This window comes from Rhea pennata, chromosome 12, assembly GCF_028389875.1.
Source record: "Rhea pennata isolate bPtePen1 chromosome 12, bPtePen1.pri, whole genome shotgun sequence".
NCBI lineage: Eukaryota > Metazoa > Chordata > Aves > Rheiformes > Rheidae > Rhea > Rhea pennata.
Genome location: NC_084674.1, coordinates 18,590,863 through 18,610,499, shown reverse-complemented (window position 1 = coordinate 18,610,499; position 19,637 = coordinate 18,590,863). Strand labels below are relative to the sequence as shown.

The 19,637-nt window shown below is 35.7% G+C and overlaps 1 protein-coding gene across 1 annotated transcript in view; it reads right to left on the bottom strand.

Moving 5' to 3' along the window:
- EFCC1 (EF-hand and coiled-coil domain containing 1) overlaps positions 1–19,637 on the bottom strand; it is a 56,691-nt gene that overhangs the window by 34,800 nt on the left and 2,254 nt on the right. The window lies entirely within an intron of this gene.

Below are 19,637 nucleotides of genomic sequence, written 5' to 3'. Positions count from 1 at the left end.
AAAGTGAGGGATGTCTGCATTACTAGTGTGGACAGGACTTATGTGACTTACTCATGTTAGCATCAATGATGTGACTTACTTGATAAATTAATGGGGGAACTGATGTCTCTGTGCTTAGAAAATTGTAATTGAATTCTGCTGCTGTCATGTTCTTTCGGCTCAAAAGCTGGGAAATCAATATTTTATCTCCATACTGCTAGTGTTACTACTTTGAAGATATGTATCAGATTCCCATATTTCATATCAACTATGTACAAAATTTTAAGGTTAGCCTAAGCTCTGGAAAGATTGTGGATTTCCCTGTATATTATAAAACCAGAGACACCACTGTAATGTGATGCAATTCTGTACTGAGAGTGTTTATGAACATGTGTATTCATGTTCACTGAACAGTGAACATGAACACTTGTTCACAGCAAGTGTGTCTGTATTTTCTGTCCAATGTCTGTCCATTAAGCAGATACAAGCCTGTATGAGAGTTAAATTGCATGATAAAATATTTACAGAGAACCCCCAAATAATGTGACATTCATCTTGGTACAGTTTTTATTGCACGCTTAAAAGCAAAAACAGTTTTCCGAAGGACTGAATTGAAGTTTAGAGTGATTTGAAGCAGAGGTTGTTCATAAAGTTGATTGAGGACCCAATTATCATTGGGATTTTCCATTGCTACAATAATAAAAATGGTAAAGTTCTATATCTTCTTAAGCATTGATAAGCTCACAAGTTGGGAAGTTCATCATATCAAATCCAACTTTGATGTCATGAAAATGATATCACTGGCCCATTTAAGCCACTCCAGGCCTAATCTGAGTGAAATTCCTGAGGGTATATCACAGTTTAATAACTGTGATTAATATTACTGTGAGTAACAGCAAACTACAGAAGATGAGACACACTGTAAGGCTTACAACAGTTCATTCTTTATATGAATATAAGAATAGAACAATTTAGGAACTACCACACTAGAGTAAGAGTTCCATCTTTTCCCGTGTCCTATCTCTTGACAGAGATTTATAGTGGATGCTTCAAAAAAGAAATATGGCGTAGAGCAAATTTAGAGCAAAATTTTCCCTGCTTCCAATAATCAGCATTTTGAGATTTCCCAACACAGATTTGGCATCTGGGCTTCTGTGGTGTTTAGTGGACATATAAAGGCTTACCCATATAGACATATGAGCTTATCTGAGTATTTAAACAGTTTCACAGTTTCACAGAACTGTATCATTAATTTTGGCAATGTTATTCCTCCCAATTGAGAATGATATTTTTGTGTTTAAATTGTACAGAGTAGTCTGTTTCAATGTTGGCTGTCTTTGCACATTGAAAAATAAGGTAGGAGTCGGTTAGAGTGTTTTACTTTAAGACTTTGCAGCAGTAGACAAACAGATGACAGTAATTCATGCTGAACAGTCGTTCCACTTCCACTTTTTGCTGTAAAACCAGAAGTGCTTATGTACAGTGAATTAAAAGGCCCTAGAGGTCTCGTAGAGGATTTAAGAAAGAAATCACATTTATAATTCAAATCTCGATCTGTTCTTGTGGTCCAATTGAATTTTAAAGACTGTATCTTAGTTAGGAAAGTTTTGCTTGCAGAACAGCCTTTTTCTTTTCTTTTTTTCTTTTTTTTTTTCTCCAAGGGTTGGATTAATGTGTCAGTTTCTATAAAGAAAGTAGGATTTTGAACTATAGTAGTAGTGTTGCCCCACTCAATGATTTTCTTGTTATTGGCTTCTCACATTCCTACATCACTACAAAAGGAAACGTAAGCTGGCAAATCTTCACATGGTTACAAGATGCCAGCATGAAAGATACTCACTTTTTACTGCATAAGCACTCCAAAAGAATCAGCTTCTTTAATTCTTCAAAAATTTTAAATTTTGATTATTTTTAAATAATGAGCATAATGATCATACTGTGTCTAGCAGCTGCTTCCTCTCTGGAGTATTTGGGCTGCCTCATTTCACAGGGCTAATACACCTGATGCAGGGAGAGGAGAGATATACTCATTCTTTTTACAGTCAATACACTGCAAGTATCAGTAGGAACTAAGGTTGCTTAGTTACCTCTCCAAATTTACCTAATTTTTTTAGGAGTTTCTTGAACCCTACATAGGAAGTGCTGAAATCAAATTGAATTGTTTTGAGACAAAATATTGGACCTGTTTATTCTATGAAATGCCTAAAGAAATACAAATTTACAGACTTTAAGTATAATGCCATTACAGATCTCAAGCTACCATCAAACCAATCTCATCCAGTGCATGGGTTCATTTCCTGAGTGAAGACTTTGGAATCTAACAGAATTCCAAATTTGGATTATTTTAATTGAAAGTTCTTTCTTTCCCTGTAGGTATGTGGCCAATTGGGAAGGTGCTCTAGAGCTTGATTTTATTGTGTAAAACCTATTTAAAAACTTACGTATGTTTAGGTAGAGCAGCATATGATGATCTGAATTTATTCTTGTTATGTATTATTTGACTTATTTGTTAGTCCCTATAACAACAGAAAAAAATTCCCTAAATTAAAAGCACAAAATAATCCGTAAAATAAAATTTTGTGGGGGTTAGACCTGCACCTTTATAGTCTGATAAAATATTTTTATATTTTTAGACATTGAACTAAATTTCTTGAAGGGGAAAACTGCAATGCAATGTTTACAAAACTGATTAATTCTACTTGTAACTCTTTAAATTACCGTTCACTTTTTAAATGTCTATATTTGATAAACATGATAAAATTCTCTAGAACTCACAGCATGCAGTCTTCTCTTAGACACATGTTGACATGAATAAATTTTAGATAACATTTTTATTATATTAATATAAACAGATAATTTAATCTTGCTCCATACAGAGCTGCATCCTTTATCACATATGCATTTATATAGGACTAAAATATTGAGGATATGAGTTATATTTTGTATCTTCTATCCTAGGAAGTGCACAGCAACTTCTCTAACAGATTTCTGAAATAATAAACATTAATGACTAGGTTCAAAATATTCATATATGTTTGGCCACCAAAGAGTGAAGGAACAAGATCTATTATGCAAAGTTGCTTTCTTGCCTTACCATTTATAACAGAATAGTTATCATTTTGGTGACATGAATTATTACAGTGCTTGAAAAAAGAAAAAGGACTCCTTCCACATTGCACAGTGGAGCACAGAGACAAGGCCTGTGCTAGCTCCAAGCATGCTGGCACAGCTGCTGGCATAGTGGAGCAGTGCTGCTGGGTCTCCCAGGCAGTGTTAGCACCTGCGTTCATGAGCCCAGCTCCTGCGCAGGTAAGTATTTCTGGAATAGTGCTAGGCTCAAACAGATACGTAAGAACTGCTGGAGTGGATCATCAGTAACTATAAGTAATAGTAACAGTAGTAGTAGTAACAGTAATAAAAGTAATAGTAACATCTGTAAGGAAAAATAAAAGATCAAGTCAAGCATTCTCCAGGATATTTTTCCAGCATCCAGTAATTTGTGAGTCAGGGGAACATCTCAGGTAGAGACAACATCTTTATGTTTAATAGATGCTGAGGGCTTTTCTAAATGAGTATTTTAGTTACTTTTTTAATCCATGTAAACCTTTCAGCAAACTAAGCATCTTGCAGGAAGGTATTCCTCAGCTTGCTTACCCACAGTGTCCAAAAGGAATCACCTTTTTTGTTTGTTTTGAAGCTGCCTACTGCTAATTTCATGTGATGACTCCTAGTTCTTGTATTGGAAGAGATAGTGAGTGTTCTTGATATTAATCAAAATTTTATAGACCTTTATCCTAGCTTTCCTCAGCTTTCTGTTTTCCAGGCTTAAATATGTGAGCAGCTAAAATAGTTTCCATACCTTTGTCCATGCTTGTTTCCTTTTATATACCTTTTCCAGTTCTACTGTATCTTTTTTTAGATGGAAGGATCAAAATTTCATGCTTGTGATACAGCTGTTTTATAAACTCGCATAATTGTCTTCGTTTTGTTCTCTATTCCTTTCCTAGTAATTCCTAGTATTATCTTTGCTTTCCTCACTGTAACTCAGCAATTAGACTGATAAATTCCTAGAGTGATAAAACTTCAAGATCTCATTCCTGAGCAGTATAATAAGCCCAAAGTCCATCACTGTCTACATAGCACTGAAACTGTGTTTTTTCTGAAGGGCATCTCTATATTTCCATGGTAAATGTCACACACCATTTTATTATCCAGTCATTCAGTATCGTAAGGTCATTCTGCAGTTCTTCACATTTGGTCCTTGTCTCTAATACCTTCACCTCACCATTCATCTTTTTCTCTGTATCATTTATCACTATACTTCTATATAATGCTTCCGGTTCTTGGAGCTGTATTAGAGAGCTATACATCCAGCAGACTATCAAGGACATGCAGAAATTTTGATTAAATGCTTTTATTCACAAAATATTACACAGAAAGCAAGGGATATCACAGGTGTACACACCTAGATTGTGAATGACTTGCCTTATTGTTTTATCTAAAAAACAAATAATGATCACATTATTGTAACTTTGCTTACCATATGATATAAAACGTATTTTTCAACTAAAGACCACATGAAGCATGTTTCCAAGTATTAACCAAGGCAGACTATAGAGCATGGTTAGGGTTAGGGTAAAACTGAAGTTGCTGATGCTACTCCCCCTCAGACAGTCGATATTCTGATCTGGATCTAAGCTTTGTGGTTCAAATGCACTTCTAGCTAAGACGCAAATCAAATTAATCTGAGGTGGAACTTTACTGCTTTCAATTCTGAATTCAGCTCTGGGCGAATTCAAACTCACCTCTGAACTATGGTAGTATAGTGTTGTTAATCAGATAAAAACATCTTTGATATATCATATTTTTAAATGTATTATAAAGTACCCTTTCTTTTAGCACAAACTAATCTTTTTAAAATATAAATTTATACTGTATATCATCCATTATGTATATTAACAATCAGCAGTATGCATTTGTTTATTTGAGGGGAAGGAAAGCCTTTTAAACCTAAGGATACACAATTCAAGACGTATAAATTCTTTTTACATCTGATTTGTAGGACTCACCTCTGACCTGGCACTTTGTACATTACATTCTGGACCAGATCATGTTTTTAGTTTCATTTATGAAGTGATGGAAAAAAATTTATCATTTTCATAAGCATAGCAAAGAAATGTGTATTCCCAGAGTCCTGGGATAATTTTTCTTTTGAAAAGGTGCTTATTTTAAGGGTTGTTTAAACCACAAAACAACTTTTCAGAAGTTTTCTTCATCAAAAATAACAAAAACGTGAAAGTGAATGAGGGATTCTGCACAATGAGTTGATAGATAATGCATAAACATCCTTTTAAAAACAGTACAGCACATACAGTTTTCTTTCCATATTTCAGCAGCTTCTCCAGTTCACACTCATCTCAGCCAATGCAGAGTGCTATACTGTTCTCCCTCTAATGGAGAATGCAGTGAAAGCTAGCCCTTCTTGTTGTCAGTATTAAAACTTTGTTTCAGACCAATATTCTGACTCTTTCTGAAGCCTGACTGATAATTCAGATTTTCATTAAGCTTGTCCTCTTACTAATCCCATTGCCTTCGACCACACAGTATGTCCATGCATTAAAGTTCGTTCTCTGCATTCAGGAACCTTACAAACTGTGTTTATATCTATAAAAGTGAAGGGGGCCTGTCTTCCCACCATGGCTCTTCAAGCACCAGCCTCTGTCATAACGAAATCAAGGCAACAAGCAGCCAAGTGTTGTCTCCTGCCATCAGATGGGCCCCCTTTTTACCACTCTAAACAGCCTCCTTTTTTGTTTTGTACAAACCATGCAGTTTCATCATTCATTCCCACTGTTTGATTTAAGCTTCCATTCCCTGGTTCAAGAAAAGGCTGGCAAGAGAGGAAGGATAAAAGAAGGTGACACTTTGACAGCTCCTTTTTCACAGTAATGAGCAAAACTGCTCTTTCTTTCCCTCAGCTCCTGTTCACCATGGACTTTTCTTTCTCTATAGAGCAGCATGAAGGAAAGCAATGGCCAGTTCAGCACTGCCTTCCAGGGACTGACTAGATAAACTGGAAGCTCTGTGTGTCTTTTGTGGGCTCTGCCTGAGGAGTCACTGCTTTGTTTAGGGGGGATTTTCTGTTTCCTTCCTGTATACAATGACAGGTAAATGCAGATGAATAGAATTAGTTTCAACTTGAGTACATGCAGTAGCAAAACATCACCAGACTTCCTGGTAACTTCTGTATAGTGAATCATGCTCTTCATCAAAAACAGCTCCATTAATTTACTAGTCCATGGAAGTCTGCCACAGAGAAGTACACTTTTCTGTGGAAGAGGAAAAAATAATTGCTACCTTTCTCACATTAATAATCTTCTGTTTTAAAAAGAACATAATTTAATAATAAGGCAATGAAGAGTATAAGTACCTTGTATCTTAACTAAATAAGATTTGTTTGATGCAAGATAGGACTGTTTTCAGGAGCACAGTATTAACTATTGAGGTTGGAGAACTGCAACAATCCAGTCTAAATACAAATGATTCGTAATACCTCACAGTGAATGCCATAAAACCAATGAGAAACCCTTCTATACATGCCTTATGGATTAACAGTTTGTGTGATTTGTATGAAGTACAGGTCTAACCACCTCAAAACTTTCAGTATTGTAGACCTTTGATGATGAATGCAGAGCTCAGACTCGGCAAAACAAAATTATCTGGTAAAGTAAATTGCGAATCTAAAAGTGTTGTGTCTGAACTGGAGAAAATCTTTCATGCTCCAGAGGTAGGCATCTTGCTTTGACATCTTTGCTGGTACATGAAGGCAACTCCATAAGGATTCTGTGTAATATAATTGACACTGTGATTATATTGTTGCAGTTCTAGCCTTAGTGGAAGGGCAGCAAGTATTTTTTGAGTGCTTTGACATTTTCTATATATTTATGGCACCTTTCTTTGCCACTGTTCTGAAGAATGATGAAGACAAAAAGCAATGCAAGAGTTTGCTTATGGGGTTTCTTTTCCTTCTGGAAGCTATGTTTCAGATAAAATAGTGAGTACACAGGATGAACATTCAAGTATCTTTGCTTTCTCAGTCATTCAGTCGAGTACTAGCCCACAGCAGTGCCACAGATCCTTTTTAGCCTACCTGTCCAGGTCTCCTACATATGGAAAGTGGGGGAAGACATATTTTGCCGCACCCTGCAGTCATGGCTTTGTGCGAATCAGGATGTAACTGAGGCTCATACCTGGACCTGGGAGGTCTGAAGTTCTCTCATGTCTACCAGCTTACTTGTTACTAGAGAAGGCTGAGAGTCTTATCTCATTACTTCTCTAACCTTGAGAGGTGAAATCACAGGAATATTGAACTGCCTAATGAAATGTTTGTGAGGCTGACCAGGGATCGACCACGGGAGACCTGCCAGCTGGGAGATTTTGACTGGGATGGGCAAGCGGGACTCTGTTTTCAGTTCTTCCAATATGATGAGAGTCTGTGTTAGCAGTAAAAGAATCCACAGAGTTAAGATTGAAGTGCTATGTTTTTCTCTTGAGGACTCTATACATGGTGGGACAAAAGGTGTTGGGATTTAAGGAGTATTTTGTCGTGTGGAGTTTTTGTTTTTGTTTTTGTTTTTTTTTTTTTTAAGAAAGCACAAATGTTTTCTGAGGATTGATACGGGAAAATGGAAAAAAACATCTCTGAATTGTAGCTCTATTTGCAAAGGAATGTGCTTCCATAGAAGCACAATCTCAAACTAAGAAAGAAACAAGCAAACCAATCCCTGAAACATTTCTTCCAAGCTACAGTAGTTCTTGATTGTTAAATAGTGACCTTAGCTTCTGGCTTCTTGTATCCTCTCACAATTTGGTTCTATCAGGGAGTAATACATCTACTCTGCTGCATATGACATATTAAATAAAGTGCCCTATACATTCTAAAATGGACAGCCTGCAGTCAAAATACCACATTTATAATGACTTTTCTATTCAAAGAATCAGATAATTTCCCATTGAATAATTCATATACTGCATAGTATTTACTTAAAAAGCTTTAAATTTATTTACTTTTTTATGTTTTCTATTTTTTAATGTATTTGAAGCATCACACAGAAACTGAAAATCATGATGAACATAATATTTAAAAAACCCAGAGAGTGAACACATGGAGGCAAAAATAGAGAACCAATGAAAATACTACACAAAGTATATGAAGGACACTGTACAACAAAGAATGTTTTAACAAGGGATAAAGAGTAGCAAGTGTAAGACTAACAACACAGGAATATACCCATTATATAATTATGCTGTATATAGATTTTTTTTTTTCTGGCTACACTAAAAGGTCTTTATTCAAGGTTGGTGAATTCTTGCAGGCACACTCTGCCAATGATTAATATTTCACAGCTAGACTTCCCATTCTTCAAAATCAGTCTCATCATAACTAGTGCTCCAGGAATAGAGAGATGCAGTTATTGTGTTGATACAAGCTAAGAGCCTTCTTATTTTTGATTTTCTTACTCTTTTTCTTATGATAAGAGAATTGTCCCTGGTGATAACAGATAGTAGCGGAAATTAAGCAGAGCTTTGTACATTTATAAGCAGAAAAACAGATCTTTCAGACTAAGGTCCAGCTTCTCTCATAACTTTTGGTTATAGCTGTTATATATTTTCTTATTTTTTGATTTGGTTGAATTAGGAATCTCAAGAAAAAATGTTTTGCATCTAAGGAAACTGTCCAATATGAAAATAAATACTTCATTTTGGTTTGATTTCTTTTTTATTTCTTAAAGTGGCATTTTAAAATTTGATTTACCTATACTAATTTAATGTTAACCAAATAGGAAAAATCAAAACACTTCAGCAAGAAAATGTAAAAATAAAAGACAAATTTTCTGTTTTTTTCATGCTTTTTCATGTGAAAACTGCCTCATGTTACCTAAATATGCAAATAGTTTAAATTGTTTCCAAATTATATTTTATATATTCAGCCTGATTATTTTGCATAGGTCTAAATTACATTATGGCAGTCACTGTGAGAGTAGTCTATTTGTTTACTTCACTCATGCCAGATCTGTCAGACCACCAAATTAAATGACTATAAACTGCCTCCTTGATGTCTTACTGTGCTTCTAAGGGTATGCCTGTGCTGTGCTGTGCAAAAACACTTAGATTAATTCAAAAGAGCTGGTGTTTGTGCTGAGCAGCTCTGCAGCATGCAGAGGCATGGAGTGGGCAGAACGTCTCGCTGACACAGCTATACCCCCTCAGCTGCACAGCACGCTCACTGGGAGTCAATAAACTGATGCCTTGCAACATCCAGGTGTGCCCCAGTTGCACACATGCTTTTGAAAATCCCACGTGTGGATATTTGCTGACACAAAAACTGATAACATAACCTTGTTTTCTGCAATTTTCATAAGCACTGGCTTTGCTTTGATTGCTCATATTTTAGAGAGTCTTGCATAATTTTCTGCTAAGCAAAGTGCACTTGGGTTACTTAGGTATACCAACTTCAGAAGTGTGGAAGCACTACTTTCAAAACTCAGCTTAAACCTGACAAGGTTCTGCTTTAACCTTGGCTGACCTCACTATATGCAGTACCAGATACCTGTATGTTATGTGAACTAATGACAAGCATATGAGATGGGGTCAACTACAGAGAATAAAAGCAAGAGCAGATGTGCTGTGTGTGCATACCAGATTTTGCAGTGTTATGATTAATGTGACATCATGAACCTTCATGGAAACATTATGCTATGAGATTCTTCACAAGACAAAGCACAGGCCTGATCTTACTCTGGGAAAGGTTTGGAATCTTTCCAGTGTAATCTGATCCTAAGACTTGGCACCTCTTTTCCTGAAATAGATGATGTGTGATGTGATGCCAATTAGCACTAGAAATTCAGGCACCCTTCAGAGAACATTTTTTCTACAAACAAGGAGGAACTGCAACACACAGTCAGTCAGACTCCACAGTTTATTTTTTCATGGAGTTTTAAGAACCATACTGTAAAGGCTGAAGTTGTTTATTATGCAGAGGTAAATTTCTAAAGGGATGTCATCCTCAAAGTTTACATTTGACATTTATTTTCCAACCAGCGTTTTTTTCATAAAGTACCTGCTCATTTGAAATTGCATTTGCAAACAGAATGCACTCAGCATCCTATGACATAGATACTCGCAATGATAAACAAGCTTGATTATATGCTTTAAGTTTTCCTATCTTTGAAATTGAACTACAACTCTGTGACTTTTTAGGGACACGTATCTACTCATTTTTATCAGATTTACTTATAGTGTACAGTATTCTTCAGTATCTTTTCTCTTAGTTTGATGGCATTTTTCCAAGGTTGTGACCACAGGTTTTCTTCAGTGACTACAGTTCCGAGTAGATGAAGAAGAATCAGACTGCTAGGCAAATCTGGCAAATATTGGGAAATATGCCAAGTATCACCCCTTCTACCCCCCAACCTAAGCACTGGAAAAGCAAGTATCAGTCTGGGTTTTAGTCATTCTGCTAAGCAGGCAGACAAGAAGATGGTAATGTTGCAAATTGTATTGGAGAATGAATGGAAGAGAATAAGACATTAAACATGGACAGAGAGTCAACAGAAATTCTGACTACAGTGAGAAGACAGGTAAACAGAACATGGCACTCTAGCAAATGTTTGTAGTACTGCTAAATAACTGTCTTGTACCACTGAAAATACAGAAACTGCCTATATTGTATTTCCTAACATCAGCCACGTTCATTAGTTCATCCCCTAACCTGCTCAGCATCTAGGCAGATTTAAATACAGATTGACTATCTGCCTTTATGTGAATATTGTTCTAAGCAATCTGGTCTTAGAACCAGTATTTAGGTCTTTCGATATTGTCTGTAATATCCTGAAAAGAAGTTTATAAACTTAATTTGGCTTTGAGTTTTCATTATAACAAGTTCTCAGTAATGTCATGGAGCCAGCTAATTTTACTGTATAGATGTTTCTCAGGTCTCCAGATAATTTAATATTTTTATTACAGAGAACAGATGTTTTGAGAACTTAAGTAAGTTCATGATGAAATAGAATGGCTGCATGTGTACTTTTTAAAAGACTAGATAAATTTTTTCTCTGGCTGGTTAACTCTATTAAACAATTGGGTGAAGAAAGCTGCTGAAATAGAACACAGTTCTTAATCAAAGAGAAGTTTGAGTGGATTTTTCCCTCTAGCATTTCCAGACCAATCAGTTTCAATTCAAGTTTTCATGATACCATATTTTTTTTCTAGCTCATAAATTAAAAAGGCTTTTTTTTTTTTTTAATTTTTTTTTTACTTTTTACCATAATATATGCAAATCTCCCATTAACTATTCTAGGATGACTTCACTCATCTTCTCATATTATTGCCATTTTGGAGATATTCATGAGATAAGATCTCCTCCCTTGCAGATCATTAATCCTTCCATATTTTGAGAGCAGACTGCTTTAGCAGAACAAATTAATTCAATCTGTTTGAAAACTGGGGTTATCAGCATCCATCTTACAAAGTACCTTGCCTATGTTATGTTCTGAAGGAATGTGAGGTGAGGAGCAGAGTAAATAATTACTTATTACTTTAATAAAACTCCTCTTCCATTTTTATGAAGTAATTTTCAAGTTTTATGAAGAAAAGGAAAAGCAAAAATGTCTTCTCTTTTTATACCTCCAATGGAATAAAAAGCTTAAAATAATGCAGAACTCTGCTTGTTCCAGAATGTAGGTTATTGACAGTGATTATTTGATTTTCAAAGTAATTTATCTGAATTGGCACAAAAAAATGGTATGTGCCAAAACCACTTGAGATATGGTTTGTTTGTTTGTTTGAATTTTATTTCTTAAAGAGGCTCAGTGGAGTCACCAAGTACTTTATATTACGTGTTTAAGTGCTGACTGAATCATTTACCAGTGCTCTGAACCTCTCAGTATCAAGTCCCTGGTATTTTCACTCCAAGCTTTAGTCAGTATCTTTCACAACTAGGGAGACAGAGATGATATAATAAACTTGGAAGCCAAGTTTAAGCCTCAGGTTGCATTCTGAGGATATATATTTTTAGTCTTAAAAAATAAAGAAATAGGACCTGAAGAAGCAGCTACATTTCACAGCACTGCTGGATCTTCAAAGCATTCATTGGGAGAGTTTGTCAGACTTGCATTCAGTAAAAGATTTATTGCCCAGTTATGCTTTTCATACTCCTATAAGCAGAAGAATGCTCCTAATGAGTTCAACAGGTCTGATCACATGAGTATACGAGCCAAAAGCAATGCAGTGGGACGCAGTCACACAAAGAACTTTTGATGAGATGAGAAAGAATTGGAACGCTCTGGCAAGCTTCCTTTCCTGCAGATGCTCTTTTGCATAAAATTGACTAAAAACTTTCCCAATTTGCTTAAGAAACAAATGAGACACAACATGTGTGACTCTGTAGACAACACTTAGCAATCCTTCTAGCTCCCCAGTGAGGCACATAAAGAACTGTAACGCTCTGTGACAGGAGGCTACAAGCTCTTGGCTTACAAATGCATTATTCTTGGTTGCAAGTAATTGTTCTTTTTATGCAGCTCTCTCTTCTTCTGATGCTAGTTGGCTGTTAGGTCAGGAAGGATGCAGTCAATGCACAAATGCCAGTCTTGCCAAACTGATAACTCCACTTCCAGAGATGCCTTAATGCATGGCATTTTCTGTGCTTTTATCTTTATGCAATGGGATCTGAAGTGTCAGAATCTGTAAGCTAGCTCTATGGCTAGTGTAATTTTAGGTCTGTGCATAGAGTGCAACAGCAGCAGTCTGGGGCAGTGATATCCTGTCACTAGGCAGCTAGTCCCACCATGCAGCAGGCATCTAGGAAGCCTTTATGGTAGAAAGCATCATAGTTGCTCCTACTCTACATGGAAAGCTGCTGCACAGGAACTCATCCAAGTAATTTATAGGGTTACAGCTGAGGGCCATTTATGAGCTAGGATCATTTCTGTTTAATTTGGTTCTTGCAATGGAAGCTAGGAAGTAACTAAGAGATGCGTTTCAAAGAGGCATGGCAAAGAGCCATAGTGCATTTTTATGAAAGGAGTGAAAGGTGTATGCTGGGGCGGGGGGGGGGAGTGATTCTTTTTTTATTTAGAGTTTGTTGTATGAAATTAATCTTTCATTTTTGTTGGCATAACCTAAGATGGATAGTATGTAGTATCCACTAGAAAGTTGGAGCAGCATAAGGTGTCCATTTCCTGGGGGGGAAGACTATAAAAACAGAGAAGTGTGATACAGATTGCCAGGACAGCCAGAGGAGGGAGGGAGGTGCACCACTGTCACTGCTGGGACTGTCAGAGCTGCTGGCTGAAGCTTGAGGTGCTAATTCACAGGAGAATAGCTGCAGAAACACTGGCTGCACAACTCTTGCAACAGATTAATCCCTATGGTATAAGAGGAGCATGATTTAAATTATGCACAGATGTGCCAAAAACAGCTTTAAAAGGCAACTGCATGTGTCATGCCATGACAAAATTAATTTTCCTTTAGCTTAGTCTGCCTTTTTGTTACTGCTTGCTATGGTAGGGCTTTAATGTAGTATGCTTTAATGTATCAGCCACAAGGAAGGTATGAACTACAATGAAGGTTGCTAAGTGATACCTACAACGTGTTCAAACAACAGTTCCTCCTCAGAGCAATGGAAGGAAGCTCCCAGACACTGCAAAAGCATGTCCACTGGAGTGAATAGGCAGTGTCCAGATATGTGGCATTGCTATTGTGCTTGCAGTCAATTACTCCAAACACAGCAAATAAGGCAAGCCAGACAAAAAGGAGAATTTAATGAGAAACTAGGCAAAGTCTTCCAAGAATAAAAGCTGTCCATAAAACTAAGGGCCCAGAACTGTAAAAGACCAGAGAACTAGCTACATTTCAAGCATCAGAATTAACATTCAAGCTTCCTTGTGGATAAATACATTCCAGCATTAATTTGAATGTATTCCTGCATTTCAAATAAAAGTTCCCCTTCCACAGAAATGGATCCTATACATTTTCTTCAGTATAAGGCTAATATATTCAAATTGCTCCATAGAAGTTTTTCTAGCATATATGAATAACAATACCTTCGATTATTCCAACTTTCTGTAAAATCAAAAATGTTCCTTAAAGTGTTCCAAATGAGCAGTAATCTGATCTGATTCATTTTAGCTTGTGTGTTCTTCTATGACTACAGACATGTGAGTAGTGTAAGGTTCATATGACAGGTACATATATTCACTTGCTACTGTTAACCTGTTGAGAAACCTTTGAAGATCTTTTTCAGTGGTAGACTTCTATAGAATATATAACCTACTATAATCTTAAGCAGAAGAAAATTAGATATAAACACAGTTATAAAGTAAAATGACATGAGTTTATTTAACATAATCTGATTAAGTGTTCTTACAGGGGAGGACTCTAAAAAATAGTACTTTGTTTAGTGTATCTTTTTTTACCATACATGAGTTCAGTTCTAATGCTGTCATTGTTCTTCACTTTTCAGCACTGTTCATTTTAAAAGCATAAGCCTGCATTAATGCAATTAGTAGGTCAATTTTTAAATATCCAAAAGCCTTAGCAATTTCAAGTCATCTGTCACACACAAAATGATACTTAATCCATTCTGAATGACTGGGGGTACTAAAAACAGCTTAATGTTACAGGCAAGCACAAGATCTACTTCTGTTTGTTGTTCTAAGCAGTCTTTCATGTAGTCCAGCATATATACACACACACAGTTTCCATTCAAGTTCTGTGCCATCTGAAACAAATTTCCAGTATGTGCCTTACCCTACAATCAGCAAGTAGTTGATATTGATAATGCTAGTCAAGCAGAAAGTTGTCCAGAAATTTTTAATTTAGTATCTAATTTTTAAAACAAAGAACAGTTCTAGAGTGCCTGTATAAAGTGTGAATTACCAATCAGATTGGAAATAACCTATTTATATACCTCATCTCTTGTGGATAGTATTTCCTTCCTAAAACCTTTCTTCCTTCACCTAATAGCTGATTGTGTACCAGTCAGGAATATTTCTATATTTTTCTCCTTTTCTTTCCTTTTTTTTTTTTTTTTTTTTAAAAAAGAAAGATTATTGATTTGGATTTGTTTGGTCCATCTTGTTAAATTTAAGAGTGATGATAATAGAAAATATTTAAAAGATCAGGACTTTTTTTAATAAGATGAAGTGAACTACTTCTGATGTAGGTTAATGTAGAGGATAATTATTTGGAAAAAATAGCAAGTGGTGACTTTATGTCAAAGGAACAGATGGGAGACTTACGTTAGAGGCATCCATATTCCTATTTATAAGGGAACATGAGGGGATGAAACAAGCTACTCTGCATTCCATGTAAAAAAGGATTCTTACTCATCAACACATATAAATGCTGATGGATAATTAAGTAATTTGGGAGACAGACCATGCATATGGGAAGCAATTTTGGTATTTTATGACCCCTTTCATTGACCTCTGTAATTACTGTGCTCCTGGCTGGCAGAGCAACATAAAATCTCTATAAACATCTCCATTCTTATATCAATTTCAATTCTAAGTGACTATTCTTTTTTATCTGTTACACTGGGATGAAAAAAAAAGTTGCCAAATTGTGTTATTCCTCCTAATGCTATTAAGGAGGAAAAACAAAATCTGTAAACTTTATAAGCCACCTACAAGATAATACAGTATAGAAGACAGAGCCAACTTATATTTGGTGAGAACAATTCATGTCAAACCAATCTAATTTCCTTCTTTGACATGAAAAATGGCTGAATGGATAAGGAGAAGCAGAAGAAGTGACATTTTCATTGTAGTAACATTTTTATATATGGCATTCTTATAAATAATTATTATAAATCATAGGACTATATTAGGATACATGGATGGTGTCACCTTGAGTAAGAGCAAAACTAGTTGAAAAAAAAATATTTTATCAAGCAGAAGCCACCAGAATGTGTCTCAGGTCCAGTTCTCATCACTATGTTCATTTATACTTTCAACTTTTCTCTTTCAAAAGTTGACACCAAACTGGGAAGGAATGAGACCATTTTGGAGGTTAGTCTCAAAATCATCTTGAGAAACTGGAAAAGTGGTCCAAAATCAAAAAGCTGAGCTTCAGTAATGTGAAAAGTCCTACACCTAGACAGATGAAATCAGCTGCACTGGTGCAAAATGAAAATACCTGTCTGGGCAGTACTGTTAGAAAAATGAGTCCTGCAAAAATTCTTAAGTTCTTCAGAATGCTAACATTGTGGGTAATACTTGATATATAATTTGCTATAATACCAAGTGATAAAGCATACAATTTCTTGGGTAATTTCATTTTCATTTGAAATGAATTTAACTCATGATTTTCAATAAGGAATTTCTCTAGACTTACCTTTAAAGTGTCTAAGTTAACAGGGATTTAAAAAAAAGTGTATAGGAGTATACTATACGTTTCTAATGATGAAGAAAATAGGAGCCTGGAAAATGCACCCAATGTCAGAATAATACAGTATACTCCTTGAGACAAAAACGTATAAACTACTTGGTATGCTAGGTTGGCTTAGGAACCTAGTAATATGATACAGAAGTTTCAAACCCTGATACAGGAAATTGTATTCAGAAAAGCTTCACATTTAAGTCATACAAACTTCATTTGGCAAATATTTGTCACACATCTCGGTAGAAACATTTTGCATTAAGTTTGCAAAAATGTGCATTTGTGGGCAGAAAAGGGAATTGTTGTTAGGTACCCTAATTCAGGAAAACATTTAATCACTTGCAGGAACTTAAATGCTTTCCTGAACAGGAATAAACTTTTACATATTGAAGTTGTTTCCTGAATTAGGGTTTGTAACTTAAGGTCATTGTTCTGACTCCAGTCCTAACTGATAAGAAGGTGGTATAAGCTGAAGGTCTAGAAGTGGGATTTATATACTTAAAAACCTTTGAAAGTCTGAACCTAAAAAAAGAAATAATTTTCTATTTTACTTTAGAAAAACAGAAAGGTGAACAGGAGGAATATGTAAAACTCAGTCTGTCTCATTCTTGGATATGATTCTCTGTTGGAGAAATCAGGCTTTCACTTAAGTAAAATAGTGACCATACACAGCTAGTTAAGCTGAATTCTCACAAGACATGTCTGCAGCCTTACAGGCTTTCTACAGATACTTGATTCTTCACACATTTCTCTCTGCTCCAACATTAACTTTTGCCAAGCCTGAATCCTGCTAACACGCTTACAGTCTTCTTGTGGTATGGAAACAGGTACTTAGATAATAAGTAATATACTTGCCAGTTAACTTTCTGAGAAACCTGCCGGATAGAGCAGTTGTTCTTCATCTCTACACTTGGCTAAGTCCATCATGCCCTCTCCTTCAACATGTACTTTATAGCACCTTAAATAAACTATATCCATGGATTTTGGACTTCTGTGCTACAGGAGAATATGATCATCAGCAGAAGTAGCTTCTGCCATCTGCAACAGAAGCGAGTGGAACCACTGTACCTTTGTGACTTTCAGTCAAGCTATGATGCCAATGGTTATGTAGCATGGAGATACCTAAGCATGTGTTAAACAAGCTATTTCACCACAATAACACAGAGCTTCACATTGCTTAATTTACCCGCTTTTCTGCTAGCTTGGGCATCTCTGTACATGGAGGTAGACAAAAGAGTAGAACATGACTACCTTCATGGAAGTCACAAGCATCACTGAATAGCTATCACCTGTTGTTAGCTATCACCTGTTAGCTGTTTAAGCCAAGACCAATTTTACACAGACAAGGAGATGGAAGTGCTTTATGGCTATCATAGAATCAAGATGCATTAAAGAGTCTTACATACAGAAGCTGACCTGGTCCTGTAGTAAATATCCTGTGTGGCTGAAGTTCTCAAACTGTTAATCAAACATCATTCCTGAGCATAGCACTCACTTTAAATCAACATGTAATTTTAATATAAATATTATAGATGAGGGTTGCATTACAAAGAATATATACATCACATTTTTAACTTCCATTACTTATGTTGATATAACCCATAAAAGTTCCTGCTCTGCAACACCCAGTTGACATTTTTGATTGAACCTTAATTAGCTGATCTCTGCCTGTTCAAGGGTGAATCTTTATGCTTCATCACACTTTGGTAAAGTAACTCTGCAAGTAAATCTGCAAGACAAGAACTTGCGTAAGACTTTGCTGCCCATGCCAGAGAGAACTTAATATACTCAATAAGTAGCATGATCTGGCTCAGAAGCAAGAGTTTTAAATGGCAGCTAGTTGTCTTGAATACTACATGTCCATGCCAGCATTTTAAAAATCCTATAGCATTTTAAAATAAATGCTTTTATCTTCTGCAGCCACACAGATATTAACATATACAATGCTTATAGAAAGACACCGGATAAAGCAATTATTTTTAGAATTTCCTCACTTCATAAAGTGTTACAATAGCATGATGCCACAAATGACTTGCTATGAATTCTTCATATAAGCAAGCAGAGGAAGTTTAGGAAGAGACAAGCAGTTCAAAGTAGACAATATATTAAAATACTAATAGTTTACTTTGGGACAGTAAAGATATAGACATTTCATTCCATGAGTGAATCTGGAACAAAAAATGTAGAGTTGCTTAGTGCTTAATAACTACCAATGAGTTCAAGTTTTGTCTGAGAGATAAAAAGAAAAAATAAAAACCCAGCAAATAAATTTTGTGACCACCTTTCTTAGTTTTGAGAACGTATGTATTTATGCTATTACAAAGTGGTTTTGAGTTAGATGATGCATGTTTTATTTGAGACTCCCACTAAATTATTCTCTCTTCTGAGGTTTCCCTATCTGTTAATAGGGTGTAAAGGCAGCGATATACCAATGAACTGCCATCAGATACAAGAACAAGAAGTGAAAATTATTGTACTCAATTTACACTATATATCTTAAAGTACCTTTAAAATCAGATTATTAATAAAGTGAAATTATCTTTATAACTTTCTTAAAAAAAACACACTCAAGAAACACCACAGTAACCCCCTTCTTGCTTCTTTTCTTATTTTCTTTGGTTTAGAGATTTTATTTAATTTCGTACCTCATGGGATGACTGTGTAGTAGCTAAGAAGATCTGAATATCTGCAAGTCACTTTAATTATTTAGATTGATTCTTTTATGAAGTATAACATATTCCATCAACGAAGAAGTGCTAAAAGTCACAGCAGACTTCTGCTGGGCAGAAGTTGGCCTTGTGTGGATTTTCTCCAGATTGTATGTCAAGTTGAATGGCGTCAATAAGAAATGGAGCATCAGCCATTTGGTTGCAGCCTCCATTTTTTTGTTTTGTTTTGAAGTATAACTTAACTAACAGGAAATAAACCTTTTTTTTCACTTCAAACAGTGAATATAAGCTGTGTGGGAAACAAATTACGAAGGACTAATTAATTTCTTTTGAGGTTTTCTTGAAGTAGTAGTAATACTTAATTCCTGTTACAGTGAGTTTTGGGAATAACTTCATCCGTCTGTAGACTAGAGCTCTTGCTTTGGCCTAACTTTTATTGGATTGATTATCAATGGACAATCTGAATTATGTTATGAATCCCTACCAAGAAAATTAGAAAGTAGCTCCTAACTTCTCTCTAGCCATATATTTTGGAACATTTGTTAA